The following is a 24,798-nucleotide window of genomic DNA, read 5'->3' as shown; positions in this document are numbered from 1 at the left end:
GGTACTAAATTATAACTATTATGTGACTTTAGTCATTTTCTTCATTGCCACTTGGCCTATTCTGTAATAAAAGATATTTCATCCTTGAGTAAATTTTCAAACAAATATTTTGGATAATAAACAAGGAATAAAAAACAATTATGTTTTTTTTTTTTGACAAAATGAAGTCCTGGAAATTACAGGAGAAATCCATGTATACAAATAGTAGCCAATAATTGCAGACCAAGGAGGTCTTGCAGGCCCATTTTTGGAAAAGGTTCAAAAACTTTGTTAAGAGACCCACACCTTTGAGTATATAACCAACAGAAATAAATCTTTGCAATGTCTGCAGTATATTTATGATGATATGTTTAGTTATTAAACAGATTGTTCTAATCGCAATTTTCTTTGTGGTAGCCCCACTATGATGTTAGACTTACTAAAAAAGAATAAATTTATTAGAATCTGAGTTTATAATGGTTCTGCACTTTTTACAATCCACTGTCTTGATTCTAAAGAAAAATCTGGATCTTTACCTTGTAGTTTTGGACCACATGTACAGTTCAGATCCTTCCAAACCCCAAAATCTCAGCTATATTTTAAATAAAAGATGACTGTGAGCTTTGTCACAATCATTTGGAATGATTGCTATTCAGATCTTCAGGAGGCTCATAAACTGAAGCTGAATGGATAGCTTGTCAGTGTAGAAATAATCTGTATTGAGAAAGTGTAGTAGAATAATGATCTAAAAAAATATTAGTTTTAATTCATGCATGAAAGTGACCTGATGGCTCATAAAAGATGAGCTATGATTGGGCTAATTTTCTTTCAAGTAGATTACAAATGAGACCTTATAAATGTCTAGTTAATAAATCCTTGTTAAAATTATTAACCTGATTAATTTGTCGAGTGGGGTAGATAATTCCAATTAAGAATCTGCAAATATGTTACAGGAAAAATTCATATTACAACTTATAAAAACAGCATTCATTTATTGAGTTATTTCTTAATATTCCAGAGTTCATAAAGGAGTAGTAATTATATTTTTTGCCTTTAAATGTACTTATGCAGATTAAAGGGTCCACCCTGTTACATTTATATGGTCATGGGAAAAACTAACAGTGAGAATGTGGGCCTTCCTAACCAAGATCTGGGATTGATACATCTTGCTGTTAAAGGAAAATCACATATTCTCATCTTTTCTACTTTTTTATAGTTTATGTTTAACTCTTCAAGGAATTTCATGTTTTGAAACTGAAAAGAAGGTTGTTGATATGAGATTGCTCTCCAAGGAAAGGGTAACTTTACACTATTGGCAACTAGAGCGTAATCCATGTGCCCACCCTACCAAGACCAATTACGGGAGAAGACTAAAAAAGCTTTAGTTAGCTATGGTGTGATAAGTGCTCAGTCCTGGTTCTGTCTCATGATAAGGTCAACACTGAAAGATGCATTTTCTTTATGTTATTAATTATGTACTGGGAACCTTATAAACACAATCTGGACTGTATTCATAATACCATCTGAGAAAATATTGTTATCCCTGTATTGGTAAATAAGGTTGTGGTAGACTGATTAAATTCATACATGAAATTCCCTGAAAAAACAGTTTCTAAGAAAACTCATATTATTTCAGAGGCAGTCAATTGTCTGAATGCATGACTATCCTTCCTCTCTATGATTTATAAAGTCCTTCCACTAAAATCACTGGAATTACATGCTGAAAAATCAGTATGGAAAAAACCAGGTTTGTAGACTGTATTTTCACTTCAAATGCTGAAATGCTGAGGCCTTCTGGCCATTTTACCATCATGATACCTAGTCTACCTATAAATTGGTCATACTAATAATTTCTTTGCCTTTGCAATTTATATGCTTGGATTTTTTTTTTTTGATTGATTGAATGAAATGCAACATTCCCAGTTATTATGAAAGAGGTCTGAATATCAGAGAAGAAGGTTTCTTTTTGTTTTCTGACACAGCCCCTTAATAAAGGGTCCTATTGCAGTTCTCTTAGTCAGACTAACTAGTACTTCTTTCCTCAGGCAGAGTAATGATTTCATTATGATGATTTTATGTACAAGGTACTATTCAACATAATGACATCACTATCTAGTTTATGTATGCTGTTCATTTGCAGTTCTTAAACTGTATAGAAAATCTGTATTAATCTGTTGTAAGTATAACTTAAGAGAGTTAGAAATTATACAATATTAAGGGTAAAAAGATAACATTTTATGGCTCCTATTCCTCTGTTAATAACTTTAAGTCCTTACTGCATGGATCAAGTTTGAACAGAAACGAGTTGTTCTCGGTGTTGGAAAAGGTGACCATTCTTCTGCTCCCATTTTCCTCTCAACGTCTTTATTCAGGTGAATTGTGATGAGTTTAATGCCAGAATCACATGAGAAACAAACACAATATCAGACATGCAGCTATCTAGAGCAGTCATGGCAGTCATTTGTGTGAATTATTCAAGCCACTGACGGTGTGCCACAATGCCTGTTGCTACTGAAGTGGAAACAAAATCAATTGTGTACAATATGTATAGTAATATGTACAGTGTGAAGGGAAAGCAGATGGCAGGGATGCATAAAACTTTAATGTCCTCCAATCTGTTTACTTATTTTAATCAGCTATCATAATCATCACCCACTGTGTGCTTTGTTTACATGGGGAAGTGCTGGTGTGATCAAGCAGAAGAAAATCCCTAGAAATGTGCCAGTTCCAAAACCTGGTAATTAGAATTAGAAAGCTACTATATGCCACAAAGGATTAGGACAGACTAAAAGGTACCATAAAGAGTTACCTTCCACTTAGGACTGCATTCATTCACAACAAAACTGAGGTGAAATCTGTGCCAGCAAGACTTAGCAGGTGACACGTATGGAGAGATACTATATTAGCACTGGCCTGTATGGCTCACATTTCCACATCCCTTGAAGTGGTAACACCAGCTTCTTTTCCAGATGGAGCACGTGTTCTTACCTCCTTCATAAAGTACTTGGAGATTTCTAGCTAAAAAATGCAAGATATAGTCCTCAATATTATTTCTATGATGAAAATGTGACTTGGATGGAGAATATGTTTTTTTTTCCCAGGGTTTTTTTGACATACACAAAATTGAATGAGGAACTCATACTTCAGATGAAAGCTTCTGTCTTCCAATGCTGAAGGAGAAAGAACCATCCTAAATATTAAGCCCTTCTGAGATTTAAAATGTTCATTTTTGTACGAACCTTTAAAGCCCCAGTATGGAATTCAGGAGTGTGTTTGACAAATGTCTTACCCTGGAGGTATGCTCGTGATGACTAGCGTGGAGGAAGCCTGCAAATAGATTATAGCACATAACAAGTGTGTATGAATTTGTGAATGGCACATTCATTTTAGATTTATATGCTCTGCTCTGATTCTCAATTGTTTGTTATGATGCTGTAAGGATTTCTCATATCTCAGACTTGCTGTAGAAGACTTTGCCCAAATGAACAAAATATACTGGAGGTGGAAAAGAGATTTACTGCTCACTAAATAATAGTGTTTTCATGACAGGTGCCATTTTGTATCCAGTTTAAAAAAAGGAAGGGAGGATGACAGAGATTTGTTGTTAATATTTTAAAATGCAGCACAGAAACTCTTTTTATATACTAAACATCCGTTACAAAGCACTGAACCTATGACACCTAATAATAGAAATGTATAGAAAAAATTCTCTCTGAGGGGAAGGAATTGGTCTAAGTGAAAGAATTTGTGTTGATCAAGTTGATCTGGGCCCCACAAACTCAGTTTCAAAGCCAATGGTAGCTCCTTCTTCCTCTTCAGTAAGTGGAAGGAAATGTATCTGCTAGGTACTTTGACCCAGATTTTGTCATTCTTAAGGTAGGGAGATCCTAGTCTATAATTAAAAGTGAAGCAGCTAATAAGCGATGAAGGAAATAATCTCACTATAGGAAGGATCACCTGTGGAGATGTGACTGCTGACCTGCAATCCACTGTTCTGTGGGCTGCAAAAGTACCTGATGGGAATGAGGATATGCATCCGGGGAAGAACCCGATGACAAAACTAATCTTTGAAAGTCATTCTGGGAGGGATATTTCAATTTTCCTCCTACACAGATTCTTTCAGGAACCTTGTCTATGTCATTATTTCCTCCTCTGTGAAATGGGCAAAATAATAATTACCTTTGAGAACTAATTCCTGTTAGTAATAACGTCGACAATACTTGCAAGATGCCTTCCTAATAAAGATATTTATTCAAGAAATGAATATTAATGCCTTGAACTTACTTGAACAAAGGACTAAAAGTCTGTGGAGTAACAAACAAGTCAGTGGCTGTGGCTGGATCCCTGCTCTCAATGTGGAGTTGTGATCTGAGCTGGGGCACAGTTCTCCCCAGCAGAAACTCCCAGCAGCAAAAGGGCAGTGAATAGAAGACCTTGAATTCATTTCCTCTGTCGTCCTTTGTTCATTGGCTAGAATGGGTGCCCTGACCTGAAATGCGTCAAATTGTTCCTCTTCCCTGAAACTGTAGAGTGGAGAAAGGGAGTGACGACGATGTTTTACTAGGCTGTTTCTGTGATGGAACAGTCCTGTCCCTCTTTTTATATAATCTGTAAAGATTAAACAAAATTATAATACTATCCTTTGTCCAGGATTCCATGGAAGGAAGACATTAGTACCTCCAGTATGTGAAGGTATTTTCTCATCCTCAGGTGACTAATGTTGAAGAGCCAGGTAGAAAATGTCCATTGGAAAGCCAAAAACTCTTTCAAACATCAATAGCATTGTAACAAATGGAGTTATGCTACCATTCAGATACAACTCCTATAAATAAGATATTTCACTTTCCTGTAATTGCCAGGTAGCTACATGTTCTTTTACATTTCAATTATGGGTCTCCACATTAACACCTACATTTGTGGCAAATTATATTTGAAAGGCTTCTCATTTATTGTTATGCTTAGAAGTTCATTCTGGATCCAACAGAGTGTTCGTAAGTTACAGGTCAGTTCAGGTAACTGCGATGGCTCTTATCTTAGTAAACATAGTTGAAGAATGAACCAGAGGATTTGAAAGCCAAACACAGCCCCTTAGGGCCTGAGCATTTTGTTCAGCTCATGTATGTCATGAAATGCACGCAAACAGACGTACAGAACCTTCTCAGATGAACTTCAGCAAGTATGATGGAGTAGGAGAAATACAAAGCCTGACCTGCCCAGTGTCAGCTGAATAATGGCTTATCAAATTTGATACAGTCCTCTATAAAGCATGGGTAAAGCTTACAAACCCCTCGCTCAAACTGAAAGAAGAAAATCTTAATGTTTGGATTATACCAGTTGACTTGTCCTGACACTCAACAAACCAAACAAGCCTTAGGAAGTGACTGAAGAACATCAGTTTGTTTACATGAGGATTCCTTGATTATCAGAATTTTATTCTATCCTTGCTTGACTTCTTACCTAAGTATGAGGTTGCATCTCTTCACTTCTGTCAAGTTTATATGTTCAGAAATTTTTGAAAGGTTGAATCACAAAACATTTTAATCACATGCACTCAAATAAAAACCTAATACTGACCTGCCATGACACTCAGGCGCAGTTTAAAATCAACTCACAGGAAGACAAGGTTATGTTTAGTTTGGGGAGTTTTTACATCTACAAAACTGTTAGGAGTGAATGGAAATGACAGGAGAGCAAAGTAAGAGGTCATGTCAGGCAAAGCTGATTTTTCTCTCTTTTCTTTTGTTTTTAATTAAAATAAGTGCATTTAACCATTTAAATACAAGTCTGTTGATGTAGAAGTAATTATATCAATCTCAGTTAAGTAGAGGGTGTAACTTAAGACAGAAAAATCTTCTGTTTTCTTTGATTTTTCTGCCTTAAGTTTGACCTGGATCTCTGCCTGGTGCCTTGGTACTAACCACGTGACAAAAAGTAAGATATTTAAAATCTTGTAATACTGTATCTTGGCACAACAAGATACAGAATAAATTCAGAAATACCCGTGTTAGAACTATAAGTTGATATACGTCCCACATACAGTACAACATTGCTATATTCCAAAGAGGCAAAATATCAGATGTAAAACAATGACATGAAAAGACCTATAATGTATTCAAGAACTTGTTTTATAATGATAATGAATGCCATGTGTCATAGTCTGTTTTGAAAAAAAAAATCTGTTGAAACTGAAGTAAGTAGGTTATTACACAGGCATTTTATAAGAAATCTGATCAGTACTGCTACATACAGTTGAAGTACATAATGCAAAATTCAAGGTGGGAAAAATATCTGCATAAAGCAATATGCTTTTGCTGTGTTCAGCAGTAATATGATGGATTCATGTGAAGCTGCAGCAGACACCCTTTGCTTCATTCCCCCCTGTGACGTCAATTTTATGGTACAGATGGAAGAGAGATCACAAGTACACTTATCCCCAAATCCCAGCCTTCACTTTCTATTTTCCACTGAAGTGGAGTTCAATTGTTAAAAGGTACAGAACAGGAAAAGGAGAAGTGAGCTCAGCTTTTGTAGAAAATCAGATTGGCAGAAAAGACAGGGACTGAACCTCATCAGATGGGTACTTCTCTGTATTTAACAACCTATTCATCTATCAGCTGTTTATTGTTTACACATAATACACAAATACACAGAAACTCATGAGCAATACACAAAAAAGCCCAATGTTAAATTACTTTATTAAAGCAGCAAAATCATGCATCTGACAGCTAGGAAATGCTGAAAGAGGGTTACCTGGGTACTATCAATTCAGCAGTCTTTTGTGAAGGCTTCTGATTTGTATGAATTACAATGCAATTTTAATTAAATGATTTTTTTTTTCCCAGGGGACCTCTGTTTCATTCACCATACAGAGTGGATGATGCTTACTTAATGAGCAGCTGCTCAATACATTGTTTTTGTTTCATTGTTCAGCATGTGTGGTCCCACTTGTTATTTAATAGACACTAACAATCTAATTTCCTATTGAGAACTATTCATTTCCTCACAGACTTTTATTTTCTGATTTCGCTATCATGTAGGAATACATCACAGAAGCCTTCTCAGCACCCTCAGTGATACCATGGATGATGTCATTCCCATCAGAGATGGAGATTTGATATGTGACGGGATTCAAGACCAATATTTCTATTGCATGGCCAGCTTCAGACAACTGTAAATTCTTTTTTTGTAGACTAAATTTAGCCTTGTATGTTAGCTCTATCTATTCAAATATATCTCCCACCAATTTCTACTGTAACTGGTATAGTCAGCAGAGTAGACTCCAGGAAATCTGGTTAGGCAACCAGAAAATGAAGGAGACCAAATGACTGACCTAATTTTGGTTTAAGTGACTTGAAAAGATCACACAGCAACTTTTTGACTATGATAGAATATGCATTTCTCTGGGGCATATAAATATGAGACAGCTTTTCTTGCCTAGCAGTCCCTTATGCCATTGTCTGCCCTCTGCCTAACCTCTGTAGTACTTTCTTGGTGAACAGCTTCCATTGCCTGTATGGTGTATGGTGATTCAAATACCTATGCTGTGCAAAAAAGATATCAAGCTGTGTCATGAACAGTTAACATAATGTACACTCACAGTGGGGAGGGTAAATTCAGATTACATCAGCAATCTTAATTCTCATGTGTTGACATCTATCTCCTCAATTTTATAACCCTCATGATATTCCCTCACCATACCTTTCATATATGGCTAAAAAGGCAGAAATCTTAAAGCAGAATCTTCCTGACTCCTCATCATGTTTGCATCTGTGCATTGCAAAAATCTGTGCCGCTTTAGGATTAACAGATAACAAAAGTTCTTATCCTTTTTGCGGTATCTCTCTTAGTTCCCAGTTCAAGCCTCTTTGCCCAGCTGTCAAGGGTGAGACAGGGTAAATGACAACCCATAGTGGAGCTGGATTCTGGGATTTATTTAAGAACCATCAAGATTAGCGCTTTTACCCTGTTTGATTATCTCACCTACTTGCTCTCCCACAATGCTATGCTCACTAGGTCTCCACTTCTTTGCTGGGAGGTCCCTGCTGGTCCTGGAAGGTTGGGCAGAAAGCTGTGCCAGTTCATGTTGTGCAGCTGCTTGCAGCTACCCATCCCAGACACTACCTGCCAAGGTCCCCGGGCATTTCCCGGCATTGTCTCAGCTCTCAGATTTCCAGAATCCTCCCTGACTTGCAGGATGTTTCCTCCAGTCAGGATGGTCACCTTTTCCTTTCCAGGCTCCCTTTTTCTTTCTGAGACCACTTCTCAGGAACCCTCCTTTTTGGCATCCAGCTCTTCTTTCAGGAACTCAGTTTTCCCACCTCAATAATGTATGCACAGAAGCACAACACGTGATCCACTTCCTAATTGGTGGATCCATCTCATGTCTTTTTATTAATTGGGGGATTCAGAATGTGCCACTTTAGAGCTCAGAAGTTCAGTTTCAGGCATTCATCCCCACACACGCAGATGTACTCAATTGTGTGCCACCTGTTAGCATTCACAATTTAAGCCGTTTTTGCCTACAATACTAGCCTGTACTAGTTTTGTTCCTTTTTCCAGTTTCTGGTACCATCAAGCTGCCTGTTTCAATATAGCTTTTGTTTTGTTTCAGGCCTCTTGCTCAAACAATATTACTTTCTGTTTCTTATTCTCCAAAGCCAGAGGGAGACTACTGGAGAAAAGGAGACCTTAGGCTGGAAAGTCTGGGATCACCCACCATGGGGAACACCTGTCCTAAAATGAATTATTCTTAATACATGGCATATTTGAAACCAGTCCATCCTTGAAACTGTGAGAAACTTGTCCATATTCAGTGATGATGAAGTCAGAGACATGGTTTTCCTGAAACCTAAAAGTTTCTGCCTTGCACTTATGGACCACAGTTTTTCACATTATTTTAATTTGACTTCATAGGGATTAATTTCTGCAAGTGATGTCAAGTCACATTCCCAACATAAAAGACATTCCTTTCCTTTATTGGGGCCCTTATTCTACCTTTTTACAGAAAAGGCCATTCCTTAGTTTGGGGTTTGTTGGATTATTTTTTTTTCCCCACTGGCCAAACTAAATGTTTTCCTTCAGCTTCATTTCCCTAAACATCTAAATTAAATTGTCTTGTGATGATAATGATAATGGTAATTGGTGTTCCTATTGGTATATGTCTTCAGTTCCAATTTAAATTTCAACATATCAGGCACAAGTCTTCATGCTGAAAAAATATGAATTATTGTCCATGCAGCAGGCTAGCAAATGTTCCCATTATTATTTTAAAGCATAGGGTATAGACTGTATGTGTTGTGCTAGGGATTGAACATTTTGCCTAAAGAAGCTGAACACACAGATTTTTAGTGGTTTTCTGACAGAAGAAAGACTTAGCCAAGTTATTGTTTCAGTTCAGTTCTGTCATTCAACCATAGTGTTAGATATTTCTATTTTATTTCTAAATTACACCATGGCACCATTTTTGGAATGAGAGCAGCTCAGCGTGCATGTTATTGAGCCTGTATATAATTATCAGAATACATTATGTACTGCATTCTCCAGTTATTCTAAAAAGTATATTTGAATGTCCAGCCATTATGTGGTTGCTAAATACCATACTGCAAATAAAAGAAATTGTGCATTTTATGGAGTTAGGAGGGAAGTTTGTACCACAGACCCTGATATATTCTGATTCAATCGCAGGCTCAGAGTTTTTATAGAGGTGGTCAAGGACTTGATTTCATGAAGTGCACATAACACAGTAAACATGTAAATTTATGTATCATTGACATAAGTACAGTGTTTCTATATCCACAACAGTTTAAAAACACAAATTTGGATCTGATTACAAGGAAGAGAAAGAACATTGTATTAATCAATAGCATGGCAATAATGAATTCTTATATATGCTAACATGTTCTCATTAAGAACTCAGAAAAATTGCTTAGCTTAAATGGCCAAACTAAATTTAAGGCAGACTCTCTACAAGCAATGAGATGAGTTACTGAGGTTCCATTTCATAGTAGAGGGCTATGGGCAGATGCTCATTCATTGTTCACTGGCAGCATAAGCTGAAGGTTATCCCATTCATATCTGCAATGTCTCCAGCAAACGAAAAGATGAAGGGACTGAAACATTGAAATCTACCATAAAAATGTTATAGACATTCCCGTGTTAATAAAAAATTGCTCACTAGAAAAAAACAAAACAAAACAAAACCCAAGGTCTCTAAATAAGACCACTGACTGTGCCAGCACTATTTTTTAACTGATTAGAGGATCACATACATGAGAGGGAAGCCACTCCTAATCCAAACTCCATTAATATTCTTTTAAAGGGTAATACAGTCCTTGTGTTCTGTCCTGTAATGCTGAGACATGCAAGGGGAACAAAGAGTGTGTCTTATCCTCTCTTTCATGCTATACGCTGAACTGGGCAAATTATTTGAGAGAGAAAAAAAATACATATCAGGGACAGAGAAAGAAAAAAATCTGTTTGCTAGTGACAATCCAGGCAAAATGCCGGCCCAGATGTTTTCCTTCAGGGTCTCAAGTTCGAACATCCAATCACCTCATTTTACCCATTCCCTATTGATAACTTAGCCAGCAGAAACAGGGTGTGAATAGGATATCATTCACCTCTTTTATCCTGTGCTTTCCTAAATGGACATACATAGGTTCTGGCTGGACTACTGGGATCAAGAAATGCAAAGAAAGGACATCTGGTTGCTTTGTGTATGAACCAACGTATTTTAATATTGCATTTCCACTATTGCCTGTGATATGGCCCAGTAGTAGACTCCAGACTTCAGAATAAATTAAATCAACTTAAGTAGGGTAATTCTGTGATGACTTCATGAAATAAATTGGCATAGAAACCTGGAAACCTTGTCACTGTTTTTTAACAGATTTACTTCAGTGTTAAATAAGGGTCACACAAGAGAAGTACCAGTGAAAGCTAGGTCTGTTATGCTATTGACTACTGAGATGTAGCTAATGTAGTTCAGCTGAGGTAAGAGGCAGAAGTACTGACCTAGAGAATCTCTTGAATATTTCAACACATACATAAAAGAAGGGAAAGAAAAAAGCAAACTTAGCATTGCTAAAGATTTTATTTAGGCAAAAGATTGTGAGATTTTGTTTAAAACATATCACATCTTTATAGATGCAATAAATATTTTATTTTCAAATATTTTATTTTCAAATATTTTTAAAACACATATTCTAGCTGCTGCTAAAATGAAGTTTGGCAACCATAAGAATGCAGCCACCATATGTACTTATATATCAATGATAGATGTGATAATATTGCATATCACAGTTTATGAAAGAATCAAATATTTACTTGTTAACGGTTATCGGTTAAAAATATTTAAAACATATGAAAAGTAGGCATTTGTCACCTTCACTTTTTGCAATTTATACTTCCTACTTTTTGAAAATAACACAAGATAAAACCTGTAAAAAATCTTAAAACACAAAGAAAGAACCATTTTTACTTTGAAATGGTATGAAACAGACAAACAAAAATAAAAGAAACTGAAAGGCATGAAAATGTAAAACATAAAAATGGAATAAATTTAAATTACATAATAAATTTTGTTCTGTAATTTGTGTATTGTTCCTATATTTCTGTCTAGGAAATACAGCTACAAATGGCTAATTTGTAGAAAAATATTTATAAATATGCATTGTATAAATAATGAATACATCTTCATTAACAACTTCATGCACTGGAAAGCTTCTTGGTGCAATTTTGCCTGACATTTAAAGTTGGAGGCTTGCAGTATACGCTAAGCACACCAGTGGTGCTCTCACTGAAGGTTCCCTCCTGGTAGAAGTAAGGTTGAAGTTACCATCTAGAGTGCCCCATTTGCAGTACGGACAAAAGGTGCCTTTCTCAGAAGAAAAGCATATCTTATCGACCTTTCTCCACCAGCTTGCTCTCTATGGTTGAGGTGATTTCTGTTTGTAATGACAAGGTTATCTGTATAGAAATGTGATTTCCATTGGCTAGGTATAGACATGTGATACATGCTTAGGTACAACTAGTGTGAACTTCATTGGTGGTTGAGACAGAATGAAAAGATATGATCCTAGAGCCATAACAGATCCTGATGCTTCCCTCCTCGGACTTCACCAGCTGCTAGTGTAGAGGTACCAAAGTGATCCAAAATTTTGAGCATGTTTTGGACACACCTTCAAAGATTGGCAGAAATTTACAGTGAATTCTTAGCACGGCTGTGAGTTCTGGATGAACTGGATCTTCTGCATGTGTTCATATCGAAAGTAAATCTGATTTCTGGGATGCGTATGGCCCCCTACACTGTGCTTATGTGGTAGGTGTGATGCGTCTAGAACATGTCAGTAATCCTTCATATGCACCAGCATGTGCAACAACACATGTATAGGAAATGAATTCATAGTGATCATTTACCAAGGTATTTTAGTGTCTAGCAGTCTGGTGTAGCTTGGCTATCAAGCTGTCCAAGAAACTAGCCAGAAGCACTTTGGATGTCTACTAATGGGTTGCTAATGCTCTGAACTTTCTGCCTTTTCCTCTATTTTCCCTACTTTGCACCTGCGTTGAAGTACATCAGGGAACAGTACTGTCGGTTGAGCATGAATTACACACTAATAACAGCCCAAATGCTTACTGTACAACTTTGGACTAGTTATTTTTAGGTCTAGCTCCATAAAAACATTGGAACTGTTTTGCTTGTCCAGAATCAGATATAAATCTGCACTAATTGTTTTGTAGACTGCTCACTAGTTCTTCTTAGCGTAGTTGCTGATGAACTCTCTTCATGGAGGTTTTCTTTCTTTTTCCCAAGGGTAGATCCTTTTCTACAAAAGTTCTGTTTGGTTGGTTTGGGGGTTTGGAGGCTGCTTTGATTTTTTTTTTATTTTGTTTTGCCTGTTCTAAACCTGGTAGTTCACTGTCGATTACTGAAATCCACAATCACAAATTAGGAACCCTGGCTCCTTATGCATGACATACATGGGAACCTAAGAAAGATTTTATTTTCAGGGGAAAAAAATACCTGGAGACTGAGGTGTGTCTTTTGTCCAACAATCCACTGATTTAAATCCATACCAAAGGTGAGGGTAAATATCACATGAAGTTGTGACAGTGCCCAACACTGAAAGACTAGCAAAGAATGTAATAAGAGGTCAAGCATACAGTGACATTGTCCTAGAAGGCTTCATCGTTCAGGAACTTTGTAAGACATATATCTGTGTGGTTAATAGTCCTTGACAGATTTTGCTTTCTTGACTATATACCAGATAAAAATGTTCTTGTTCAGGGAAGGATTTGAAATTGCATTGCACAACTGTGTCTTAACAGGAAGGCTCAGGGTACTTAATGGCCATCAAACGTCCTTAGCTTTTGTTTGAAGGATTGTTTATGTATTTTGCAGCAATTTTTCATCAGATGAATTACAGCAACAGTCCGGGAAGAAGAGGTGGGAATTCAGGATGATTTTCACTAAGGTGAAAGTTCAGCTAGATAATCGGGCTCTCTTTGGTGCTCTCCTTCTGGTCTCCAGAATCTTTAACTATTTTCTTCATAGTAGTCCAACTTCACAGGAAGAACAGGAAATGTTTTCTCTATCTATTACAATGCTATATTATGGTGTAGTTATGAGATGTGGGGTTTTAACCTGTCAGGCTGAGTGTTTTGAACATGTGGCTTCACCAGTGTGAATTAATGTTTTGACAAGTGTGTGTTTGTATATATATATATATATGTATATTTATATATATATATAAAAAACATGGTTACAGATCTCTAGAAACTGGAATAAGATCAAGCAACCCCCCTAAATCTTACTATAAATTATTTTTCTTACCCTATTTCCCAGGTCAAGAACAGGACAGTTTCTCATTTTTTCATCTTATGTCTCAGTTTTGTAGCCAGTCATTTAACAGTATACAAGTTAGATCCTAACTGACAGTTCTGGCAGTTGTCAAAGTTAGAAACAAAGATAGAGCCAGCAGCAACAAACTGAGTGATTTCAGTTATTGCTTTTGAGTATTTTTAACTCATTACGAAGATTTATCAAAGTGGAGTGGAGAGCATTCAGTTCATGCAAAATAAATTAAATTCAGTATTGGTAATATTCTAATAGACTGCTGGCATTCTAGTATTTGCTATCATACATTGAAATGAAGCATGTTTGAAATGATGGTGTAATTCTCTCACTTATGACAAACAAAAAAAAAGAGTATCTCTTCTGATATACTGTAGGTGTTGTCACAAGCCCTTGAGCCTTTCATTGCCTTCAAACCCTGTTACAAAAAAAATAAACTTTCTAGGAAATGGAAGCATTGGTAAAGTGTTAATCTATTTTAAGCCTCAGGCTATTTGAAAAATCACAGATTTGCCACATGCCTACAGAGCTAAGAATGAAACTAGAACAGTGCTGAAAATCCCGTTTTGTGCACTGCCGGCAAAAAGAGCAGAAAACACAACTGTGCAGATTTGCTATAAAGCATAACAGTGTGCTGTTTTCTTACCTTCAGCCCAAATTTTTCAGGAATGATTCATACTTATTTTGTCAGCAAACTGTTCATCTTTTTATAAATAATTGTTATAGGAAAAAACATAGGTCATTACAGTTCATAAATATAAATTCAACAGATGATACATATGCACAGAAACATACATGCATGCACGTGTAAAGAAATGTTCAGGTGACATATAACTGTAAGAGATATTGCAACATTAAAAATTCCAATTAGTGTCAGTGTGATGGTGGTCAAACATAGGAACAGCTTGTCCAGAGAGGCCATGAATTCTCCATCTTTGGAGATATTCAGATCTTGCCTGGACAAGATCATGACCAAACTGATCTAGTTGGTTTTGAGTGGGGAGTAGGAGTAGATTATCTCCAGGGGTAAATTACAGCCTAAATATTCAGTGAGTCTATGGTTCATTGAAATTATCACTGAAATGAGTAGCTGCTAATATCCTCCAAGATAATTTAGAAAATATATTTCACAGAATCTTATTCTTACAGAAATGATAGAAACCTCCCCCTAGAATGATGTTTCATGTTTTCAGTCAAATGTCAAGCCATAACACTGCTGGGTGAAAGTGTAAATTGAATCCCTTATACTCTCCTTCTTTTCCTGTTCTATTTTCTTTACTGCATGATAATTTTCCTTTCTTGAGAGGTGCGGCCAAACAACCACATGGCTACAGTGCCTCTTCGGAAATAAGCCCCTTTGGTAAGACTGGCTGAGAGGAAAGACAAAATGAGAAGACACTCCCAATGAGGTACTGGTAACTAATAATGCAGAAACAAAGTACTGGTTTTTTTTTCCTCCTCCCCCCTAAGAAAATGTTGATTTTCAGCTGAAAACAATTTTTTTTTTAATTAATACAAAATCCAACTTCTCCAATAATGAAAACCACTCTTTAAAACCCTCAGAGAGTTAAAACTATTTTTCTCTTTTATGAGAATTTTTGCTCAGTCTTATATTAATGTCACTGAGTGTTCTTTAAAACATTCGTTATATTACATCAAAAAGGAGAATCTACTGAAGCATACTTTTTTTCATAAACTGATAATGTTACTAGTCTATTGCCCCACAGCTCTATAAATGTCCTTTTCTCCTTTCTTTTCCAGATCTCCTTCTGTCAAGGGAATATTTTTCCTTTGGCTGATAATTTAACAGTAAAATCTTTCATGTCTTCCTTCTTCTAGCTTTTTCTTGGTTAGCAGTGAGGTGCAACTCCACAGGTCTGTCTTCCAAGAGCAAACTAGCTGGCCTGTCCTTTAATACATTTTTCCCAAATTGAGACATTTCTGATATTGATCTTAAAGATTTCTTGCTGCCTTGATGGCTTATCTCTTGGGGCAGTATTAACTGAAGTTTCTCATTTTGGAGGTGGAATGAATGAAGATGTGATCTAAAAATAGTCAAGAAAAAAAGACTAATTTCGTAGCAGCCTTAATGTACCACTTTACCCGTTTGGTCACTGTGATAATTTTTTTCTCATGCTCATGAAGAATTATGGCATAATCAGTTAATATAGTTTTTACTTTAGTGGTTCTATGCAAGGTAGTGTGTAGCAATGACCAAGTCCAATATGTTTGTAAATTTTCAAAATCAAGTCAGCGTGACAGTAAATATAGAAATTAGATTCCAAACGAATCTTTGGCTCATGGCCAAAGGCAGTGATTTGGGGGGCATAAATATTTTTTAGTTATGTCAGTGGTTTTGGGCTACAGATACCCCAAATCACTGAATAACAAAATAGTTTATCTTGAAAGGAAAAACAATGTTTAATTTTTTAATTTTTTTTTTTTTTAATTCTAACCGAAAACCATATTGTCAGATTATTTTCTTGATGAGATAGCATTACTTAGGAAAAAAAGGAATAATTGTCAGGGGTAGACCTATCTATGAAGCATCAGATGTAGAGCAAAACAAAGCTGTAAGTCATCCTATTTTTTACCATGTCTGAAACCTGATTACTATTTTTTAACAAAGCCTGAATGTGGCGAACAGGAAAAGGACAAGCTCAGTTTAGAATAATTCTGCACTAAAACTTGTCAGATTATACAATCTGTCTTATCATGACACAGGAAGGACAGTGAGTATGGAACCATGCAAAAATAGTAGCCTTGCGGCTTTTTTTTCCCTTTTGAGCTATTCGAGCCCTAACCCCTGTTGCTGTCAGAAGATGTTTCTGGGTACCTAATGTTAGAATCGATTTGGCACATAAATAGACTCCACCTCACTCTTGCACAGTTGTCCAGGCTCTGCTATGACAGCAGCAAATCCCCCCTTGTTAAAGACACTTGGAAGCATTTGTATTGATTGCAATGATTTTAGATGATATGTTGAAGTAAGCCCATATAAATACTAATAAAAATCAACAATACAAGAAATAAGTGCTTCATCGAACATGGACTCAGTCAAAACATTGCAACCTTCATATTGCAGACTTTTATAACAGAGATCTAGTCTGGTTTGCCTTAAATTGTTAAATCAACAGTGTAAGAGATATCAAAAATGGGCTACTAAAATAAATGTCAACACCAAAATTTTTCAGGGATTAAGAAAACCCAAAACTTCTCTGAATACATATTGCTAAATCTGTCCTCAGACTGCTGTTAGGCAAAGCCAAGGAAAATCCCATTTGTAACAGAGTTACTGTGTTTCTATCACCAAGCCAAACTGTTAATTTATACTATGATTTTTCCAGAAAGGACGAGTACATGAACCTAAAATATTTCATTTCGCTTTCTATAAAATTTGTGTTAAGGAAGTAAAAAACCCTACAAATCAATGTCTTATTTGTCTTATTCTCAGTTTCTGAAAAGATCTTTGTTAATGCCTGGAAAGCAATTACATCTGAAATACAATGGGTGTCTTTGAATTCTGTTGTTGTATTCTAAACAATTGTTGTATTTTTTGTAAGCTGGAGGAACTTCAAAAGGTTGGGAGATTTAGGTCAGTTGAATACTTCAATAGGAATTTTTTTCCCCGATCTTAAACAAAATGTTTTGATCTGTCAAACTAGGTTGAACTATCACAAGAACTGCTTATGGGGGAATGTTTCTGTTTAGCTGGAAAAATTACAATAACAGGCTACACAGAGCAAGTACAGCATTTCTGGCCTGATGGAAGAGAAGAGATAGAGGACTGTCATGTCCAGAACTAGTGTTTCATTTCTTATTCTGTCTGTGCGTTTTTCCTATTACATTTACTTTCCTTTATATTCTTATCATAAAGTCTTCAACAAAAACCAAACATTTTAAAGCATAATATAGTTACCTTGTCACAGAAATCTTTATTGATCTCATAGAGTTGTGGAGAGGGCCAAGGCATAGGGTATACCGTATTAATGGACCACATCCAGGAAATGATGGTAATTGTCATGACAGATACGGTACTAAAATACTAACTTTTAACACAATTCTGGAAGAGAATCTCCTGCAAGAAAAGAAGAGCTAGAAAACCTTATCCTTACTTGGCTCTAGTGTAACATTAATCTTTTCTCCCGTCTTGTGAACAGGGGTGAATATCCAGAAGACAACAAGATTCCCAATGCAATGCATCGTTTTCTCTGCTGTTATTCTGGGGTGCAAAAATCTTAATCCTAGAAACTAATTTAAATGAGATTATTTAGCACAGAGGTCTCTGATTACAGGGGGAAAATAGAGCAGCTGTCAGTCATGGAAAATTTTTGGTTTTTGCAAATCACATTGTCAGTTTTGTGCATCAGAAGGTCGCTGATATGGCTGAAATGCTTTAAGTGAGGATTGCAGTGATTTTCCAGAAATAATGTTAATAATATTATCTCTATTATATAGCGCTATTCACTCCAATAGCTTTCAGACAGTTTTACAGCTAAATGTACACAGCACTACTGAAATGCAATTACCAATGAAGTGGAAAGCTCAGCCATCCAATATGTAACACAACAGTGAAAACTTAGAATGTTTCAACCAAAGGAATTTACTGAGTTCTGGGAAAATTTTTAAGGGAAAGTTGCAGTGTCAAAACAGAGCAAACCAGACCCTGTTTTTAGAAACTGTTCTGAAAGATCTGCTTATAAAAAGTGCATTCTTTTCAGGTTATCCATTTAAGAAGGACCTGCCCTGAGTCATGTGCTTAACTCTTGTAATCTGGGACTCTTGATATTTTGAACCCTAAACAATGCCATGAGAAATCACTAACCGTTTGGCAGAGCAGAGCACTATATGAGCAGAGTTCAGCAATGAACCTGTTCTTTATGTTTATTGTACAAACTTACACACTTCTGAAGGTAATAGCTGCAATGATCTGCAATTAGCTTGCAGTATCCAACTCCTGGCTACTTTTCTCCCATCACACAGAAACATTCTTTCTGTGAACAAAATCAAAGCAAAAGTTATTTAAAAATGAGGATTCTTTGTGGGACATCTGAGGAAACCATGCAGCAAAACATGCAGCACACCCTTGAACACCAAGGTTTTTTAATCAATAAGTGTGTTACCCTATTGGCAGATAGATAATTCCATTAATACAATGAGACAGTGTAGCTTGTTCTGTGAAAGACAGCTTAGGTTTGGTACAGTTGTTAATATATTATTAAACAACTTCAGTCAAATAAAGCTAGTCTGACTACGTGATGTAAGTTGTAGTTATATCAGACTAAGCCCAGCTTAACAACCCGTGTTCACTAGAAGCTGGCTCCTCACATGAAGGATGACTTTTCATTTTTCCAGAAATGCTGGAGCTCAAACATAGATACCTGAGGAATGAAGACAGAGTTAAAAAAATTATTTGTCCTTGAAGTGGATTTGACAGAAGCATTCTGAATGGCCAAGCCACCTCAGGGAAAACTTATTAGCACAGTGCTGCAGCAAGGGCTGATGTCCTGCTTGGAGCCTGGCAGGACCCTGTTGTAGTGATATTTGTGCTAATTGCACAAATTGTGCTCTATTTCCCCAGATAACAGAGAGCTGATTATAATCTACTAAACACAATTTATAATATTTCTATTTCAAGTCTTTAAGGCCCTTACGCTTTCAGACAACTAGAAAATGCATCTTAGAGTGTTATTCACCACTTCCTCCTCCAAGTTCAATTGTTCTGTGCCGAAAACAATGAAATGTTTCAGAAACAAACCACACAATTAGAAATGAATGAGCATTTCAGAATTGCAGCAGCTTATATTCTGTTATCCTAAATTAGCACTTTAAAATGCTTGATTTTACCCTACTGACATTAATTAAGCTCACCATGTGCTCATATATGACAAATTAAGGGAATTATATTTTTTTAAAAGAGCTCATCTAGCTTTAATTGCAACATACTGTACATTACACAGAAAATACTGCTCCAAACTACTGCTTTCAATTCACATCTGATATATTCAAATTAATTAATGGCTATAATTTAAAATGATTAACAAAGAAACAAAGATAGTTAAATCGGATAGTTTAAATTACTGTATGTCCAGCTACTTGAGAATGAGATAATTATTGTCTCACAACACTCATGGGAGACAGAAAAAATCATTGACTAAATTAATGTGGCATAAGCTAATTTTATATTTCCACACTGTCTGAATAATTCTTTTTCAAATCTGACAAAGTCTTGTATGACATAACTGGTCCTAATTTAGCAAATCCTCTTAATTCATGTAGAGTATGTAATCATTTGCTTAGTAGAATGAGAAATTAGATTCCTTTTTTCCTTTTCATTTGTATACCTTGTTCTCTTTAAATTAATTTATTCCAAGAAAGAATTTAAACATGAACTTTAATCCCATTTACTTCAGAGCTTTAATTTTGAAAGGCGGTTAAGTAAGACTACTTCCCTGAATCAGGGTCCATTTCACTCTAATCTTTCATTCAGAGTCAGTGAGGAACTTATTTCTTCTATGGATGGTGTTTAACAAAAAACGATGCAAAGACTAGCTAGGTCTTCTTGGACACCTTAATTAGTAAAGCTCATCTAGTCTGGTGGTCCATACAGTTAATAAAGTGCGGTCACAGGGACTAGTCTGGGATCTCTACCCAGCCCTGCATTTGCCATTCACATGTGAGGAAGAAGTTTTGTGGATCACTTACTTATTAAGTAGCTAATAACTGTGACCTCACTGTATTCTCCCAATGAAAACAAAAACCCAAAGTAAACCTAAAATGTTTCCTGAAATATATCTTGAAAATTTTACAACAATTTGAGGAAAGTAATTATTTTTTGACACTAATTCAGTCGTATCCATTTCTTACCAGTAAATATCCAATAAAAAAGAACTGAAATTCAAGAGAATAAAGAAAAGAATATTCCGCCCCCCCCCCCCAAAAAAAAAAACCACACAAAAAACCCCACCACAAAAGAACAAACAGACAAACAAGCAAACAAGGACAAATTGAGGCACTTGACTTAAGCTGTATGGGATTTCCCTTCAGAGACCAAATGCCTAATATCTAGTTTTGGGGAATTAAATATGTCAAGCAAGCAATTTGGATCTTGCTCAAAGTCAACATACAAAGAAATCACTATATAAAGTCAATAAACAATCTCATATTTGATGATAAACAATAGAGAAGAACTCAGATAAATATCAAACCAGAAGAGGGGATAAAAAGGTAAAGAAATATAAACAAGAAGATTTATCAAAGAGCATCTCATGAATTAGCTATGTTAGGGAGACACTGAACATGCTGATAAGAGTTGAAATCTCAAAATGTAGTATGCATGCAAAACAGATATTTCATTAAAAAGACAGCAGTAATAGAAGAGTGACTTTTAAGCTCGGGAAAGTCAAATAGGCCATATTATTCCACCAATTATATGCAATAAACTTGGCATGTAAATAAGAAGCCTTACTTTTTTTACTTACCTCAAAACACTTCAGTACTTCAGATATTCCATGCTCTGAAGTTATTAAAAAAAAATCTCTAGAAATGACAGGCTGTTCCCAGGCTGTTTTTTCTTTTTACTTTTTACAAAGAAATAGTAACAGATAAGGAAATCTAAGTGTCAACAGCAAGTCTGAAACAAAGGCAAATCTCCAGGACCTGTGGATACCACCTTTGAATTTTATTGGATGTTTAAGGAGGTTGCTTGGGAGGACTTTTAATTCTGTTATACTCTTTTTTTTCTGTAAAGACCTGATCTTATGATGATTTTACAAGCTCAATCACCTGTGAATCATAAGAAAAAAATTAGAAAGACACTAGCAGCCTAATTAAATTCCACATTCTCCTTTCACTTAAACACAGTTCAAAGTAGATTCATAAAGGACAAAACACTTTGTAAGTAATACTCTCAAGAATTGTTCATGGTGCCAGATCAAAAATAAATCAATTTCTACTGCTTTCGCTGAGTTTAAACACACCTGTAATAGAATAGGACAGAACTTCCTATTTAAAGTCCCATCCCATACAGACACTTCCTTTTCTGCTCTGCCTCAGGTACTTGAATGGATTATTTCTCTTTATTTAAGGCTAAAAAACAGCTGCCTAAATCAATGGGGTTAAATCACTCCTGTTTGAATTGCAGAGAGGAACGAGGCATGTCCATTGTCTCTTTCGCTGTTGGCACCAACCACAGAACATTTTGCAAAAAGGACCCAGAGAATCCATCATAGGGATCCAACTTGGAAGAACACAACGGAAAATAACCTTATATGGTGATGATGCCATGTTATTTTTATCTAACCTGAACAGTTGCTTAAAATAAATGTGTTAAGCAATCTGTGATTTCAGGAAAATGTCTGGCTATAAAGTAAATAATGCCTAATATAAAGTGCCAGCTGAATCTGCCTGACTCAAAGAAGTTATTTCACCAGAAAACACTTGGATTCTGTCACTTATTCAGGAATTAAAATTTCACGAAATCAAGAAGATTTCAGTAAAAGTGAAATACCAAAACACTGATCTATCAAACAAACAAACAACATCTGAAGTGCTGAGGAGAAACACTATTCCTTAGTGTGTGTTTGTTTGTGGGGGAAACAAAGTGAAGTTTTGATAAAGTCATCCTTCTTATTTCAATTTTATCTAATAATCCACTCAGATAAAGCTTTAATAAGTCCAGAGAAATTATGTAGAATCCAAAAAAATTAGGAAGAACAAAGTTTATATGAGAAACAAGGCAATTATTTGTCCTAAATGTTACATATTGCTATCAAGGGAGAAAGTTCAATGTGTAAAAGGAGTCTACATTTGAAGAAGAGAAACCTACATTTGAAAAAAGAAGAACATCACCTAGCCTTTGTTAGCAACAAATGGTGCAATAGACAGAGATTGCCTCAGAGATTTTCTTTTCACCTTTAGATTTGTCCCACTTTTAGGAACAAAACAAATTCATGAATGGTTATACATCATTGCAATCTTTATTTCACTCTCTTCTTTAACACAGGCTAACACAGAGCTTTCTGAACTAACTTTAATTTGAACTAGATTTCATATTGAACAAGTAAGCCTCATGGACCTTAAAACCACCAGTGAATCCATTAGAAGTCTGGATAAGTTATTCACATGGCTAATTCTCCTGTTAAATATGTACACTTCACTCTTAGCCTGAAGTTCTCTATCATCCTCTTTCAGTCACTAGACATAAAACTTCAGCAGCATCCCACACTGGGCAAATGCAGAGGACACACAGGTTCACCCAAGATTCTTCAGCTTATATATCCAAAGATCACATCTTAATCTTTACTACTGTACTCCTTATGCTAGCCATTCTCATGTTTTTAGTACATTTGTAGAACATTTCCTTTTATGGAAACACATTAAATAAATGGTAGTTCAGTGGTTCCTGTGTTTCTGCCATCTTCCACTGCACTGAGGAAGCAGTGTCCTCTTGGCAACATCACACTTTGTTTAACCTGGATGAGCACTTAAATGTATTTTTTCTACTTCCTGTGGCAGTGAACAATGTCAGAAGATCAAACATTTTGCCTGTAGCCATGAGCAGGAGACGTCTGTTCTAATGCTTATGTGTCCACTGCTATTTGCAGAATTCAAACGCTGCTTTTGAGAATTAGTGTATCCAGAGCAATGTATGGGAGGACTGTGTTAACACCTCAGCATGTTCGGCATAAGAATTTATTTTCTTTCTGCATAGAGTTTTACTTCACAGTTTGTTTTTCAGAAATAAACCTATTTTAGAATATTGTGAGACTCATAACATTAGGAAATTGAAGAATTCTTTCAGAGACCTCCTTGTTCTTCAGGGAAAGAAATATCATCTTTTGATTCCAGGTTATTCCTTTTTTTTGAAGTGAGAGTCATGCCATGCAAAGCTGTTCTTAATAAAACAAAATATTTAAGGAATTAAATTCCATTTCAAAACTGTTTAAAAAAATATTCCAATATAGACAATGATACTTATAATAGGGAAATCAGAGAAAATCATAGAAATACTTTTCTTTAAGTGGGACAATTTTCTGCTTCTTACTGTTTTTATGTTCTCTTTCATCCTTTTGAATCTCTAATAGAATCTTGCATTAAATGAAAAGAAGATACTTCAAGATCTTCCACTTTCTAGGCATCCTCCTCGTATTTCCTTTTTAGATGGGCAATGGGGGGGGGATTCTCATAACTTTTCTTCAAATGTGTCTGTACTTCTGATTTGTGGGAAATTCATATTAAATGGGTACATCTTCTCTTCAGATCATATTTTTTTCTGAAAACAAAGGTATGTTAAAAAAAAAAGAAAAAAAGTTCTGCTAGTAATTTAGCACGCTTTTCACTGTGATCTTTCCCCACCCCAGAAGAACAAGGTTTATGCTTCTAGTAAACATTTACTACGCCTTCTCTGTTCTCATCTTCCATCGTAGCCTTATAAAGCCAGTGTTCTTCCTTTTGAGGAAGAAAATTTTAATGAAAAATTAGCTGCAACATTTTGATTCCACTCACTGTTAATAATGAAAATTGTTATGACTGAGACGGCATTTGGCTTTGAAGATTTTAAAGTGCGTGTACTCTGGCTGTTCTCTTTTGCTTTGTTTAACTAGATAATAGTATTGACACTTTTTACAACTTGGTTTCTATCCAGAATGATCTGTCGCTGCTGAGATTACCAAGGATGTTCTACAATACAGCCTCAAAATTTCTTCATAAGTTCCTTCAAAAGTGTTCTGGTCACCACAATTAAATATTATCTGGCACACATAAATTTTTAGTAGCTTGTAAGTTTGTGATGTCTGCATACGTCTCTTGCTATTTTCTTGAACATGAAATTCTGCTATTATCCTGGTCTTCTATTCCTTTGATAACAGGGTATTACTAGCATTAATCAAACATGAAGGTATTTCTTATTTTACTTACAGAGTTCTACACACACTTCACTTCCTATATGGCGTCATTAATTTTTC

The sequence above is a fragment of the Calonectris borealis genome, chromosome 1 (assembly GCF_964195595.1).
Source record: "Calonectris borealis chromosome 1, bCalBor7.hap1.2, whole genome shotgun sequence".
Taxonomy (NCBI): Eukaryota; Metazoa; Chordata; class Aves; order Procellariiformes; family Procellariidae; genus Calonectris; species Calonectris borealis.
The sequence above is the reverse complement of the archived record's forward strand: the minus strand, read 5'-3'. Positions refer to the sequence as shown.